We start from the raw sequence: 17,133 nt of genomic DNA, 5'->3' as shown, positions 1-17,133 counted from the left end.
GACCTGCACAGCTGTCCAACATGACACGAATTATGTCTGTAACCCTTGTCCCATGTAGTTAAATAATAAATCTAGAGTGGTTAATACAATAAGACTGGGCCTGGGCTCGTTGTAGGAAACTACAACTTTGATTCATATGTTACTGTTGGATAATTTTAATAAATGACCACCACAACTGTATTTTAAATGTAAAAGTATTCAATCACATATTTATTCACAAAATGAAATACTAGTCGAATGTATTTTAGGAAAAGAAAACAAATAAACAAATAAAATAAATAAAATCAGATGCACGGGATTCTCCAATTTACAACAATGCAAACTCAATGTACCACACACAATCAAATTAACAACACACTTTAAATTAGGTTAACCCGTTGCAGGCCTGTTAGTTGAAGCTTGTGTGCGGTGGGGCCTAAAAACTGTACTGGCCGCTTCACTCAGCTTGAGCTCAAAATAAAAGCACGTGCAATGTGTAAATCAGTACTCACGAATCCAGGGTGTAATTAGTAGGGGCAGAAAGGGATTGGGGGATGATATTCTCACGAAGATAATGGCAATGGCGGTGGCAATCCAAACACACACGTGGGCAATGGCGGTGGCGAAGTCACAAGGAAGAAAACACAGAAAACAGCAGGGCCATCTGCTGGAAACCCCTCTCTCCAACGTCCAGCTCCTTTAAGCATATTATCCAATGAGCCATAATATCAAACACTATTTCATATCGAACTAGCATTAGCTTTGCGTTAACTTAAGTCACAATACAAAACTACGATATGCGGGCACATTAACACAGAATGCTACCGCTAACTAGCACGTCGCTAACCGCGTTACACATCCAGTACTCTTACTTACTATAACAGTTAGATATAGCACAATGGAGGCATACACATCGTATTCACCTTTTTGCAGGTCACAAAGAAGTTTAAATCAGGACCACGAGTAGTCGACCTCACGATAAAACTTAACTGCTTCCCACACTACGATGCCTCCTCTTAGCTCTCAGTCCGGTCAGGTTTCTTTCTCTACATGTGCTCACTACTCCCCACGCTAACCTGCTGCACTAGTCCCGCCCTTTACACGTTGAGACTTTATTCGGATTGGCTTGTGAAGTTTTAATACAACCAAAGACAAAACAAATTAAATGATTTACGTGTGACAGGTCAATGGTTAAGTTAAACATAAACACGGCTTCTTCCTCTTTTATATCCTGAATTCACAAATATTTTAGCCTTGATAAACTTAAAGACCTTTATATTAATTTATCTTTTAACTGTAAATAGTTTTATTAAACGTATTATATTTATGCTTTTAATCCGCACACATTTTAACCCATTTTATTATTATGAACTCTATTTATTTATGAACATTAAACACAGCATTTTATTATACTGTTAATTATTTTTTATGCTCTGTAACTTGTGGTTTTTGTACAGGGCTACATGTCACTGCAACTTTTATGTACCAAGTCACGTGGTCAATGTTTGATCTCTTCACACATAAGGTCTAGCTATGATTGGCCCTGGTAGATCAAAATGGCAGACCGATAATTAATGCTATGAGAAACACCTGCTGTTGTCCTATGATGCCCCTTTTTCAATTAAATGATCCTTCGTTCTATCTCTGGACTTGTGAAGGCACAAATTACTCCATTGTAGTGTCACCCTGTGGCAGGGGAGTGGTGGGTATCTATAGATGTTGGTCTAGGATTCTGTGGCGCCTGTGCTTCGCAGGTTCAATGCCTCCGATGCGGAGACGAAAAAGATACTTCACAGGGAGTGTGGCTTCATCCGAATGCAGACGGGAACCAACCGAGTGGCGTTCATCATCGCACAGAACTCTGGTACTTCACAACGTTCCTGATTCAGAATAGGATGACATGCAATAGAGCAGAACACGTCAACATCACATTGAGGGAGCTTGACACCCATACAACGGGTTCTGAGTTTAACCCAAATATGTGTAGCCTCTCTTTTGAAAAGATGCATGCATCTGACTTTCCTTTGTCCGTAGTTTGGGCTTAAAGGTGTGAGGGTGATTAGCCATTAAAAGCAGCTTGAAAATCTGCCTTTTCCTGGGTTTTAGTGGCATCACAAGTGGGCGTGTCTGCCTAGATGTATGATGGTTAGGCAACATTTGCTACAGTCTACATGGTAGGCTGGCGGGACTGATCTATCCAGCACTAATCTTGGTGGACACTCACTCGGGATGTCACTAAAGCACAGGAAAGGGCAGATTTTCAAGCAGCTCGTAAGGGCCATTCACACTCACAACCAGGTGGCAGAATATCAAAAGTCTCTGATATAAGATGTGACGGCCCACTTGGTGGCTGGTGACTGTATCCACATGCCTGATAGCTTTCAAGTGCCCCGCCGTAACGACATGTCTGCAAAGAAAAAAAATCAGGTTCGCGTGATCTGACACTAACCTAGATTTGAAAGCGCGCTCACACAAAAAGCGCGGGACGACGCGACTCCATACAAAGTCAACGTATAGGCGCCTGTTGTCTGGAACGCATCTATTGGTTGACTTTGTATGAAGTCACCCCGTCGCTTTTGGTGTGAACTCAGCTTGAGAGGCGCTTTCCCTATACTCTCTCTCCCATTCACTCTAGCACTCAATCGACGGGGGAATTTGTGTTTTGGGATGGGTCAGAATATTCGATTATTCGTTTTTCGAGGGTCAAGATCCCTTCAAATATAAAGTTTTTCACAAGCCATAACTTTGTTTCCCTGGAACCGCCTGAGGGGCAGGAAGTTCAATTCATTTTTCACAATTTACCAGCTCTCCTTTTGTAGACCGAATCACCACGCCATTCGTTTCAATGGGGTTCGCGATGGTCTATACTTTCAACATAAAGTGTACATATTTCCGGGTGCTTATTTTCCCGATAATGACCGGCGTTCTGTAGGCCTACAACATTATCCATTACATATATCATATAAGTCCAGACCAACATAACGGTTGTGCGTGAGCGACATAGGAACGTACGCTTACCACTTTTGTAAATGCCATATATACAGTATGCTCGGATTGCATGATAGGAATAGATCTATTCAGATTAGAAATCGGATCAGAAATGTCCATGTAAACGCGGAGGACTGTCGGCAAGCGCTTCCGAACCTGGCGTGATCTCGTTGCCTCACTATCATTCGCTCAGTGAACTGGCTGCGTGCAAGGAGTATGGCTGAGAGTTGGAGCGGCTCGCTGCACAGACACGGGACGTTATTTTAATAAATATCGATACTAAAAAATCTGCAAATCGTTTTTTTGCTTGAGGGTATCGTGATACTTTCTAGTATCGGTATACAGTACAAACAATAAGTACGCCAGTATCCGATTAGTTAAAAGCGGGGATTGTTTACTGAACAGGCCTACTAGGCCAAGGATCCTAAGAGCTCTGGTGCCCTATACAAAGATGCTACTGTATTATAGGCTTATTTGGGTTTGTTCATTTCATGTCTTAAATGTTGTCCATTTATTTCCACAAAATGATCTATCACCTAAGGGTCTATTTATCAAATGTTCTCCCAGGGGAGCATACCCCTGGATCCCGCTTGACTATTATGTTGATCAGGGCATATATCTGCCTATAGGGGCCCGCTAACCTCCCAGGGAAAAAAGTTCAGGCTCAGGATTTTCTTCTTTCATCCCTGTATCTATTTTGTACATGATTCAGCTGAGACTCTGGACTGTGTGCAGGACTGGTGGAGGTTGAGGAGGGCGAGCTGATGGGAAAGCAGCTGAGCCTACACAGCAAAGCTCTGGCCAGGCAATCTTTTGCCACGTCAAGGATGTATGGCTGCAGTGTGGACTATCTCTAACGAGCCATCATTATTTTTTAATATTCATTTTTCTTCATGTTCAATGTATTAAGCACCTTCTATTGCAATTTTTCACAAATTCCGTACATAAAGTTAGATTTTTTTATCTTGCCATTAGGGTTGCATTATATTGCTACCCTAATATTATATTGCTGAACCATCTAGCTGCTCACCTTTCCCTTGGTATAGCGAAAATGCTTTGATTAATGGGACTGTACGTTGTTATTTTGTGACGGGCTGGTCGGCATACATTTTTTTAAATGTGTATCTTTTTTATTTTTATCTCAGGTTTCCAGAGTGTTCCAGCTCCAACCAGACGGGAAGCTGGAGCAAACGCTTTCCATGTCAACGGACAAGGAGCCAATGACGCAGCACCTGCATATCACCTACAGTCTCTTGCCTTGAAGCAGTTGGCTTGGGTGTCGAACCCGCTCTCTCACGAATGACTTAGTTAATTGCCGTCTCCAGAACAATGAAGACGTCCCGAGGGAATGGCTACTTTATTCGCCATCTACTGGCTCTGTCTAATGTCATGCCTGCAAACTCCTGTCACCCCAAACCCAAAAACACGCCTTCATCAGTGGATTTAGCGATTGGAAACACTCTGAGAGGATCGGGGACCATGAAAGAAGTTTTGAACACAGACGGAATATGTTGTCTCTAATACAGAGATCCCAAGTCGGTTGCCGAGTGGATGCTGCACTTGTCCGACAATGTGAGGCAGAATATCGGTACTGGACCGAGGTACTCAGGCGTGTGGTTACTGTCATCAAGTTTTTGGCAGCTAGGGGGTTAGCATTCAGAGGCGACAACAAACTGTTGGGCTCAGTGCATAATGGGAATTATCTTGGGACATTGGAAGTCATTGCACATTTCGACCCATTTTTAAAAGAACACCTTGCAAAACATGGCAACAAGGGGAAAGGTAAGCCATCATATATTTCTTCCACTGTGTGTGATGAATTTATTGCGTTAATGGGTGACAAAGCAAAGCAAGTCATTGCAGATGAAATAAAGCAGGCGAAATATTTCGATTCCACCCCAGATCTTTCGCATGTGGATCAGCTGACCTTTGTTTTCCCATTTTTTTAACGCAAGTGGGAAAGTAGTGGAAAGGTTCATTGGATTTGAGCCCATCCACAGCCACACAGGCCTTAGTTTAGCGGAGACTGTAATTAGCATGGTGCGAAACCTTGGCCTGGACATGGCGAACTGTCGTGGTCAAAGTTATGATAATGCTAGCAACATGTCAGGCAAGTATAACGGACTCCAAGCTCACTTAAAAAAAGTTGACCCACTAATCCACTATACACCGTGTGCCGCCCACTCATTAAACCTTGTTGGTGTTAATACCATTGAAGACTGTAGTGCAGATGTCATCTCTTTTTTTGACCTTCTACAGTCTCTTTATGCATTTTGCAGTGCTTCAACTCATCGCTGGAATACAGTTTTTAAAACGACTTTAGCATTAGCCATACTTTAAAATCCCTCTGCGGTACGAGGTGGAGCTGTAGAGCAGACTCTACGAAAGCTCTTTGCCGAAATTACAGGGCAATTCGAGATTCATTGGCCAAAATATCATCTGACAGTGTCGAAAAAGAGCGATGCAAACGTGAAGCTTCTGCGCTGGTTGCGAAGCTTGATACACTTGAAAGTGTTCTGATGACCATGGTGTGGGACAGAATACTAGGCAGATTTAAAGCAACCAGTGACAAAATCCAAACGAGAGACCTAGATTTAGCAACTGCTGTGCGGCTTTTACGGTCACTGCTCTGCTATGTTGTCAAGTTACGAGACCAGTTTGCAGAGCTGGAAGAATCAGCACGATCTGTCAGTGCTACACAGGATTATCAATATGACATTTCACGTAGGCGAAAAAGGAAGAGATTTGCTGACGAGAGTGACAACGATGAGGAGGTCGTCTTTAGTAATGGCAGTCTAAAATTCAAAGTGAACGCATATTATCTGATAATTGCAAACTCACTGCTTGCCTAACCAAACGGATCGGTGCCTACACAGATGTGTGTGAGCTCTTTGGCGTCTTATTTGACAGGGACTATGTTGAGCGTGATGTGCGCGACCGAGCTGCTAGGCTGACATCCACATATCCTACAGACCTAGATGCGTCCTTAGCAGACGAGCTCATGCAGTTCACACACTTTGTGCCGAGTGAGACTTCCCCTGTTGAAATATTGCAGATTCTTTAAACAAATGGCCTTAAAACAACATTCCCAAATATATATGTTGCACTTAAAATGTTTTTAACTCTGCCCGTCTCAAATTGTGAGGGTGAGAGGTCGTTTTCTGTTTTAAAACGAGTTAAAAATGCATTAAGAACCACTATGACACAGGCAAGACTTTCTGCCCTTTCTTTACTGTCCATAGAAAATGAAGTTGTTGAGGGAATTGATTTTGAAGATATTGTGCACCAGTTTGCATATTTGAAGTCTAGAAGGAAGGCCACTGAGTAATCTTCTATGGAGAACATAATTAACTGTATGTGTTGATGTGAGAAGTTTTAAAAGCTAAGATAGTGTTATGTATCCATGACAGTGTTTACGGCATGCCCGTATTTTGATAGCATGCCTGTATTTTAATGTAACGGATGACGTGTTTCCGGTGACGTGTGTCCGTTGGGATAAGTTGGAGTAAACAGTTGAACTCATGAGGCTCCCGTGTTTTGCGTAGTGTTTTACAAACATAACATTGGCGACGAGGATGGAGTTTTCACTCCCACCACCTACACCTTTCCTGACACTACCAGGCGAGCCTCCGGTACCGTGGATTCGTTGGCTGGAGTCGTTTGAAACATACCTCGCAGCTCTCGGACTGGAGGATGCTAGCGACCCGCGACGAAGAGCACTCCTTGTTCATTGCCTCGGTACTGAGGGACAGCGCATTTTCAGAACCCTGGGACAGGCAAAAAAGTACAGAGAAGCTACAAAAATCCTTGAAGCACACTTTGCTGTTCCACAGATGGTAATTCTCCGCCGAATAATCTTCCGGCAGCGCAGGCAAAAAGCGGGTGAGTCAGTACAGCATTATATAGCCGACCTCCGCAGCTTAGCGGTTTTCTGTAAATTCGGTGAAATGGAGCAGGAGATGATAAGGGACCAGCTTGCAGAACACGCAGCCCACCCCAAAATTCGGGAAAAGTTGATTATGTCACCAGATGATTTGACTCTTAAAAAAGCACTGGAAATAGCCTTGCAAATAGAAAAAGCTACAGAGCTGACATCACAACTAGCTTCCCGCGCTTCCTCTCAGCCTGCATTGACGCAACATGTCGAAGATTCTGAGCGCTCACCTAGCCCTGCATCGTCAGACACGGACCCAGGGATTAACTACACATCCCACACACGTAGCCAGCCACGGTTGTGGCAACTGTGGATCCTCTTCCCACATGAGCAGAGCCCCAACATGCCCGGCCAGGGGAAAAGTCTGCCAGTCCTGCGGGAGAGACAACCACTTCGCCAAAGTCTGTCGCTCTGCGCCGTCCGTGCTCGGCCCACGGACAGGCCCACGACAGGCTGTGGCTAGCTCATCAGCCCCAACACCCATACACTCTGTCAGCTCTGCACGTGCGTCCTTCAAGACGTGCACAGTGGAACTAGATGGGGTCTGTGTTCCTTTACTGCTGGATACTGGAGCGGCTTTATCCCTCCTCAACTGGTCCACAGTCAAGCACTTCCTGCCCCACATCACGCTGCAGACGCCTTCGGCTGTTCTCCATGGATATGGCAATTCTAAGATCGACTTAGTGGCCTCCCTCAGCTTTCCGGTGCGCCATGGCAACACATCCTTGGCTACCTTCACTTTTCAAGTGGCATGCCATGGAGCTAAAATCTTTTATAATAATACGATTAAAAGTGAAGAAGGAAGGAATGCGTCTGACAAGTTTATTCTATGTAGTAGTACTATATATATTAAATTAACACTACTTTAAGTACGATTTATTTGTAGCGATTCATTCACGTAGTTTTACTCTGTGGCCCATGAACCCCCAGTGGTTTTCCTTTTCGGCCCACTTGTTAAGGAGGTTGAATAGCCCTGGTGTATACCAACTGTATGTTGGCTGACATTTAGGTAACTTTTTTTCCCTCCACTCTAACCAAGGATGCCTGTTTTTAAATTCCCTAGCCTGACACCCAGTCTGAAAGGCTGGCCAGGGGGTTCTCATCTAAAAGTAACAAGGAGATATAAAGTGGGATTAAAACATTGTCTTCTGTTGACTACTTATTATGTGGTTTACACATTAATATGGGAGTACTGGACACACTCGCACGCACGCGCGCACGCACGCACACACACACACACACACACACGCACACACACACACATGCACACACACGCGAGAAGGAGGGGCCGCTTCGCGCTTCGTAATAACAGAGACAGGGCAGAACGCGAGCCGAGCGCGCAGGGGGAATTTTATGAATGGTGAATGTAGGAGATAACTTCCCCTGCTTAAAGTATTTTATTGCAGTTATACCCAACCGGTATTTGCGAAAAATAAACACAGAAGTGAAAGATCTGTCACAAGACGATTGATACGTATCCGTACACACTTTTAAGTGGGTATACGCAAATCCTGGTGCGTTCCTAGTGGGTATACGGCATACCTGCGTATCACGTAGACTACACCACTGGCTCCATGGCTGGCACGCGGTGGGTCCCAGTGTAATTTGAGAAATGCATCCCTGCCGGCGATTTTCATTGGATAAGGAAATTATGGGCGGGACTATTTTGTCCCGCCCACGGACGCTCTGGCATCTACGGATACGAATACTTTTGCTACACATTTACCACCTAGACGTGGTGCAAAACAACCTGCAAAAAAACCCACAGCTGAGACTTGCAGGAGCAGATTCGAGCAGTTGTAAAATGTATTTGTGCTCGCTCATTAAAATGCTGAATTAACATAGCGTTCACAGATGTGCAACTTCTGATGCATTAGCTCAAATTTGGGTTTACGAATGCACACCTTTTGGGCATGTTCTCCGATTATGAAACACGGGTGTGCGAATGTGTTTTGCACCAACTGCGCTGCAATAATTGTAGCAAAAGGATTTATGCACCTGTAACACAGATTTGCATACTCGTAGACCCTATTTTGTGTTTACAATGGTATAAAAAATATTTACGACTACAAATGTACTGTTACACATTTGTGACTTTAGAGTACACTTGCAAAATAAATATATACGACTTCAAATTTACTGTGACTTTAGTGTACGCATTCAAATTCGTGCAGTTAGGTGCTAAAGACTTTTGCTACAATAATACCTTCATACAGGCACTACCTATACGTCCCATTGTACCGATCTTGGTTGTAGTTCCATCAGACATCCACTGGGGGTGATCGCGGGCGAGTCCAGATTGAATGGGAGTCTATGGGGCTAGACGGCTAAATATATCTCTTTCACCTGCTTGTCGTTGAAATATAGCAAATTTTATTGTAGATTCCGCAAGTTCAATATAGATTATAGTTCAAAAGTCAAATCAATGAGTACTTATGTCCTTTCGATTTCTTACAGTTTGGGCTGTTGTTGGCCGTACACGCTAGCATTCTGCTAATGAATGCTGATTGGTCAGGGACGGACTTGCGACTGTTTACGACCGGGGACCCCTCTTGATGGCATCTGAAGCTGAAGCGCAATCTGAGGACTTTCCGTCAAAGTTAATTTTTGCGTACTGACACTGTATTTATATTTTCCTGCAGGCACTTTTATTTTTTATATAGTTATGTATGGTGAAAGTACATGGGTACAAATGGAATTTCTTCCATTTCTTGTGTTCAATGTTCAATGTGTTATATACATGGTACGGTATGACCACCTTAAATAATACAGTCAATGTCCCGCTCAACATCATTTCATCGGTCATTGTCTGTTTTTCGAAAATAAAGATAGTTTAAAAAAAAAAAAGCCTTGTAAATGTGCAATGATAAACTGCTCCAACAGTGGAAACGGATTGTCCTTTCTTTTTTTTTCTGAATAAAGAAACGTTCTTGCTTGCTCCTGTATGGTCCTGTGAAAGCATTTCTATGCATTCACTGATCTTTACAGATGGGTTTGCTTTAAGCCATTGAATTTAAATTCTCTGCCCTGCAACACATTATGCTACACATGTTAGTTAAATGAGAAATATGGTCTAGGTCACATTGAAACAGTAATTATACAAACATTACACCAACATTGCAACAGGCAAGTTTATTCAAACATCACACTAACAAGAACACAATAAGAACAGTAACTAATAGTAAATAAACAAAAAAATTAGAAATGATTTAACAACACTGAACATACTGAACAGAGGCAGGGAAAAAGGACAGAGGAAGAAGACTTGTCCCTTGTCACAGCATCAAGGTCCAACTGTAGAGATCAAGAAAGGAAGACGCATGAGGAGGAGTACAACAGAACACTGTGCTCTCTAGAAGATTGTTGACTGATGTAAACTAAGTTTATGCAGTCTTACAATTATGATTCTTTCAAATCCAGGTTTCTATTTCAGCAGAAAGATAGATAATCAGCCGACAGCCAGCAGCCAGCTGATAGCAGCTAGCACTATATAAATCAATAGCGATGTCGTTACTAAAAAAGCTTTATCATCGGCACTAGTGAGCAGGGCTGTAGTGGAGGGTAAACGCACGTAAACGCCGTTTACGCACCTCTGGAATTTAGGAAATAGCGTTTACGCACCTCTAAATAGCGTTTACGCGCCTCAAAGTTCCCTGTGCCTTGTATTCTGCCTTTGGAATAATCGGAAATAAATTCAGCATCATTTTAAAACACCTAAGACAAGGTTTCATATTGTTGAACAAATAAACGCTGTAATCTGAATAATTTTCATCTGCGCTGTAGGCCTATGATATTATGGTCTGTGACCCTCCAATCAGTGCCTTGCGGCTGCGGCAGCGACACCAATCAGGATCCAGGAAAATATGTAAACAGGAAGTATGTAAACACATGGCCCTGCTGCGCGTTGTGGATTATCATGCCTGCCTACCTGTCATTAATTAGCCATGGAAATCAGGCGATTTTTGAAGAGACCTTCGATTGCTCCCACTCCAACAGATGCCCGAAAAAGGCCTGAAGTACAAAGTAAGACTGAAGATGATCAATTCACATGAGTTGTTTTTGTGATTTATAAATCAATTTTACTTGAGGAACTATTAAGTGACTACGAGCATTCAGATTGGCCAATGCGTAGTCATGCTATCCGTGTACTACACTAAGTCAGTCAGAGTTTTACTATCCATATTAAACTCCGGTTTCGGCGTATCAACTTCGCTATAGCTTGGTCGCTATGTTAAAGCCTCAATTTGGAGGTGCGAGGTTGGCGGTTGCAGCCGTGGACTCCGCGGCTGAACCGTGGATCGGGCGGATGACGCGACAAAAAAAAATATTTTTATTAAATTCGGGCGGTTGGCGGTTAAACCAATAAAAATATAAATATTTATAAATATTTGTATTTTATATATTATAAATATTTTTATTTTATTATTTATTTTCTTTGAAGTTATTTTCCCAGCAAACTGGCCTGTTCCCTAGAGGAGCAGTATGGGGAATCCAAGTTGAAACAACTTGCCCAAAGGTTCAGACTTGATGACAGAAAAATTCTTGAAGGCTATAGGGATTTTAACTCAAGCATCATTCCAGAAAACCTTGCACCACTCCTGAATATCGACCATCTCATTCCAGTTAGCACTGCTGAGTGTGAGAGGGGGTTCAGCTTAATGAACATCATAGTGTGCCCCCTGAGATGCAGTTTGCACTTGGTCACAGTGTCGTCCTTGATGTTTATTCAACTGAATGGCCCACCACTCAGCCACCACATCCACCACCTTCAATCCAACACGTATGTGAAGTCCTGGCTGGTGAAGCACAGGGGAGCCATGAACCCCAGAACACGCCCCTGCAAGGCAGGACCTGACGTGGAGGACAAGGAGGCCCTCTGGGTACTACTGTGAAAGCATGCATACTAATACACACACATACACACATGCCATAGATAGATAGTTCTTAATCTACACATACTTTTCTTTACTGTTGAAATTTGAATAACTTGAATAAACTACAAACACATTCATTGACTGTCATTGATTGATTTAATATGACTTTAATTGATAACATAATGGAATATAGCCAGGCTAGCCTTACAGAGTCGCAACACTTTGCGTTGCGTTGCGTTGTGTCGAGGTCGGTCTGATCAAAAAATTCATAGTTTACCCACCTCTAATTTGACCACTACAGTACGGAAGAGGATTAGGGCCACACATGTAAAAAAAAATTAAGTTCTGACTTTATTCTCAGAATTCTGAGAAAAAAGTCAGAATTCTGACATTAATCTCAGAATTCTGAGAAAAAAGTCAGAATTCTGACTTTAAAGTCAGAACTACGGGTATCTGTAAGGACCAACCTCCGTGGGAGAGACACTTTGCTTTATGCAGTAGGAGGAAACCTATGGAAAGACAAGAAGGCCACAATCCGGCCCTAGAATGGCGCGGTAAAAGTGCAAAACCTGTGCGGTTTGGCAAGAATTCCGTACGGTTTTGAATGACTAATAGCCGCGGCTATTAGTCATTCACTCCGGCTATTAGTTATTAACTCCGGCTATTAGTTATTCACTCCGGCTATTAGGTATGCAGAACGAGCCCTCCCTCTTCTTTGCTTGACCACTAAGTTTGAAGGCTGTCTAACCAATCAGTGAAGAGAAATACCAGACTAAAGTAACGCATTGTCGAGACTAGAGCTGCAGTGCCTCCATGTTTCGCCGTAACATAAAGCTGTGTTGTCTTTACTAGTTTCACTACAATGTAATGACCACCACTAGCTAGTGGAAAATACATTTGTGTCTAGTACACTGATATATTTGTATATGTTAGGCTATATATTGAGATGGCAGTGTTCGAAATACCCGTCAATATTCGGGGATGCCCTCATCCCCAGATTGTTCTCGATATGCAGTAGCCAGCTAGGCCATAACATTACAATATTTCATGGATGCAAGCAAGCCAAGACAATAAATCTATATCTATAGCCTACATGACAACACACACACACACGCACACACACACACACACACACACACACACACACACACACACAGACACACACACGCACACACGTTAAACACACTGGTATTGCAATAGGAGCCTGCATTGGCTAAAGTTGTTGGGATGCACGTTATTTTATAACAGGGAGGGGCAAAGTTGTGCATTACAATGCAAACACGACAATAATTGGCACAGTTCTTGCGCACTCAGAAGAACATGAACTGAATAAATGCCAGTTATATAGCATATCGGAGACAGGCACACAATCAGTGCATTTGCAAATAAGAGCCTGCAGTATGACCGTTCTTGTGACATTATTTAACCATCCATCTACAGCTAATACGATCAGACAGATACATCATTGATCACATATAAGCCAACAACAAGCCCAACATCACCACGGCAGGTGCGCTCTCTCTCGCACATTCACACAATCACTCCAACTTCTCCAACTCCAAGGCAAAGCTGTTTCACTAAGACCACAAACAACCACAACTAACCAGCCTACATATCCACAACAATGCACAACAATCAGTTCTATACATTGCGTCTATCTTCTGTTTGGCGCACATGGCAAATGTGCATACTTGCACAGGACTGTCGGCTCCGCTTGTCAAAAAAATAGAACGTATTTGTGAATAAATGCTTTGAATTCTGAATACTGGACTTGGTGAGATTGGTGAGTTGGCTATGGGACGTGCACTTTTACCGCGCCATTTTAGGGCCGGATTGTGGCTTTCTTGGACTTCCATAGGTTTCCTCCTACTGCATAAAGCAAAGTGTCTCTCCCACGGAGGTTGGTCCTTACAGATACCCGTAGTTCTGACTTTAAAGTCAGAATTCTGACTTTTTTCTCAGAATTCTGAGATTAATGTCAGAATTCTGACTTTTTTCTCAGAATTCTGAGATTAAAGTCAGAATTCTGACTTTAATCTCAGAATTCTGAGATTAATGTCAGAATTCTGACTTTTTATCTCAGAATTCTGAGATTAAAGTCAGAATTCTGACTTTAATCTCAGAATTCTGAGATTAATGTCAGAATTCTGACTTTTTATCTCAGAATTCTGAGATTAATGTCAGAATTCTGACTTTATTCTCAGAATTCTGAGATTAAAGTCAGAATTCTGAGAATAAAGTCAGAACTTAATTTTTTTTTACATGTGTGGCCCTAATCCTCTTCCGTACTACAGCCCTGCTAGTGATGATTGAAAAAAAAAACACTCTGTAAGTAACATACATATGTAAAACATTCGCGCATTTCTTTTTTTTTACATTAGCTCACTAAAACTCTCTGTAACTCGTGTATTAAGCAAAAGCCTTACCTCCAACAGCTGGTGTTATCGTTGCGGATGCCATGAGAAAAGGGAATGATGCGGAAGCGCCGAAGTGATTTAGAAACTGCCGTAAAGCAGTACCTCTGACAGTATGGCAATGTGTGACGTCATCGCATTTCTTTAACGCCTTTTTAGAACAGATACATGACCTTAAAAAATGCAATATTCAGCTGAGTTTATTATCTTAGCCCCACCTTTTGAACGCAACTTTCAAATTCCTTGACAAAAAATTACATCGCGAGAAAAGTGGATTCTGAGGGTAAAACCCCATAGGCTCCCATTCATTCTGGACTCGCCTGCGAGCGCCCCTCGTGGACAGAGATTATTGCTGCAACCAGTCCAGAAAAACTGAACTAACCAGCGAGTGCCCATTCTCCTCATATTAGACATTCTCTGGTACTACGTACTCAAAATTTGGCTAGTAAGTACGGATAGTACGGGTATTGGAACACGGAGCGTGTCTCCCGAACGTTACGTCATGCAATGCATTCTGGGGGAAATGAGAATCAATAGCAAACCGTTAAAATAATACCTACTTTTTCGTATTACATTCCGTTTTGTGATACCTAACAACATCAAATACAATAAATAACAGTTTAAATCTTAAATACCAACAAGCAAATTGCACAAATTCATTGGAAAATAAACCCTGCAACACGGCCTTAGAACGCAAATGTGGTTCCGGAAGTAAAAATTCCATTTATAGTCTGCGTACCATGCAATGGTGTATATGCTTCTGCAGAAGCCACAAGTTAAAGACAAACGTCAAGGTTTAACAAAAACACATTTTGTTCGATGTATTTGAAACCACTACACTTCTATGGAGTCAGTTTCCTGACATAATTCAAACCTGAAAAAAAAAGTTTCAAAGGCTTGTAAGTCTGGGTCTGAAAACTCAACACCTTGTAATAAAGGTTTTGCAACACTGAAAAAATAGATTATAACCTGAAAAAAACTAAAACTAAAATTGAAACATCTCTAAACATGATTTTGTGTTCTATTTTATCTTCTTCATCATTTTCACCAACACATTTTCAAAGTTCAAACAATTTCACCAGCGCATTTGCAGAGTTTCAAATCTGGCACTGTTCCAACAGTGTATTTCATTGTTGCCCGGTTTTGAAACCTTGTAAATGAGATTCTGCAAACAGGTGTTCATACATTGAGAAATACGTTTTGAAAGGTTGAATATTTAGTTTTAAAAAGTTGTAAAGGTGTACGTTTACGACATTACAACGTATTTTTTCAGAACTGACTTTTCAGCACTGACTTTTCAGAGATTTGACCACACAGGCGCAAGCTTTGAGTCACGTGAATATTGGCAGTGTTCTGACGCCACTCGTTTTGAAACTCCTGACAGTCGAATCTGAAAACGTTCCTGGGGGCGGGACCATTTAGCTCTAAACCTATTGGTTGCTCTCGGCTGACGTACATTCCAATCACATGTGCCATTCACCGGGCTGTTCGTGATTGACAGTGCTCTGCCGATGACACGAATAAAAACGGGTTGATTTTGCTTTCCATTTTCTGGAACCAGAGTCTCATCTCCATATGACGCGACTAGCAAGGACGCGTCCTAGCAAGGCTGCAGCCTTCACTTTGGGAAACAGCCATGGTTCCAGAAAATGGAAATCAAAATCAACCGCGAAAGTCGCTTGTTATTTGTGTCATCGGCAGAGCACTGTCAATCACGCACAGCCCAGTGAACGGCACATGTGATTGGAATGTACGTCAGCCGAGAGCAACCAATAGGTTTAGAGCTAAATGGTCCCGCCCCCAGGAACGTTTTCAGATTCGACTGTCAGGAGTTTCAAAACGAGTGGCGTCAGAACACTGCCAATATTCACGTGACTCAAAGCTTGCGCCTGTGTGGTCAAATCTCTGAAAAGTCAGTGCTGAAAAGTCAGTTCTGAAAAAATACGTAGTAATGTCGCAAACGTACACCTTTACAAGTTTTTAAAACTAAATATTCAACCTTTCAAAACGTATTTCTCAATGTATGAACACCTGTTTGCAGAATCTCATTTACAAGGTTTCAAAACCGGGCAACAATGAAATACACTGTTAGAACAGTGCCAGATTTGAAACTCTGCAAATGCGCTGGTGAAATTGTTTGAACTTTGAAAATGTGTCGGTGAAAATGATGAAGAAGATAAAATAGAACACAAAATCATGTTTACAGATGTTTGAATTTTAGTTTTATTTTTTTTCAGGTTATAATCTCTTTTTTCAGTGTTGCAAAACCTTTATTACAAGGTGTTGAGTTTTCAAACCCAGAGACTTACAAGCCTTTGAAACTTTTTTTTTCAGGTTTGAATTATGGCAGGAAACTGACTCCATAGTTATCTGACATAATATGATAAAATCCATCTATTGTTGACTATATTGCATATGAGTTCTATACCATAAGTGCTGATTTGTTTTTATATAGTTTCAAAACCGTTAAAGCTTAACCTATTTCAACTGGGAAATCGTGGAATTTTCATTTTGGAGAAGATAATATAATATCATATAATATCAGAAAATTACCTTTGATACTTAAGTGCAATTAATAGTGTGTGTGTGTGTGTGTGTGTGTGTGTGTGTGTGTGTGTGTGTGTGTGTGTGTGTGTGTGTGTGTGTGTGTGTGTGTGTTTGTGTGTGTGTCACTGTAAGCGAGCTAGAGTCAGTGGCCGTGTATGTGTGTCACTCAGTGTGTGTGTGTGTGTGCATGTGTGTCAGACAAACCTGTCAAGGTGCTGCAGAGATAGCGCAACACAATATTACGTTGCACTGTAAGATTATAGCAATGGAACACACACAGACGTATGGAGTCAGTTTCCTGACATAATTCAAACCTGAAAAAAAAAGTTTCAAAGGCTTGAAAACTCAACACCTTGTAATAAAGGTTTTGCAACACTGAAAAAATAGATTATAACCT

At 42.0% G+C, this 17,133-nt stretch overlaps 1 long non-coding RNA gene and 1 pseudogene across 1 annotated transcript; one reads left to right on the top strand and one right to left on the bottom strand.

Moving 5' to 3' along the window:
* Positions 1 to 139: 139 nt before the first annotated feature.
* LOC115543539 (uncharacterized) lies at positions 140 to 1,440 on the bottom strand. The gene is made up of 2 exons (XR_003976710.1): positions 903 to 1,440; positions 140 to 676 (listed from the first exon to the last, which is right to left on the bottom strand). It is a non-coding gene; the product is annotated as an uncharacterized LOC115543539 (long non-coding RNA).
* A 2,912-nt stretch (positions 1,441 to 4,352) lies between these two features.
* Positions 4,353 to 6,494, top strand: LOC115543535 (zinc finger MYM-type protein 1-like; annotated as a pseudogene).
* Positions 6,495 to 17,133: the final 10,639 nt, after the last annotated feature.

This window comes from Gadus morhua, chromosome 5, assembly GCF_902167405.1.
Source record: "Gadus morhua chromosome 5, gadMor3.0, whole genome shotgun sequence".
Classification (NCBI taxonomy): Eukaryota; Metazoa; Chordata; class Actinopteri; order Gadiformes; family Gadidae; genus Gadus; species Gadus morhua.
Note: the sequence above shows the minus strand (reverse complement) of the source record. Positions and strands in the feature narration are given on the sequence as shown.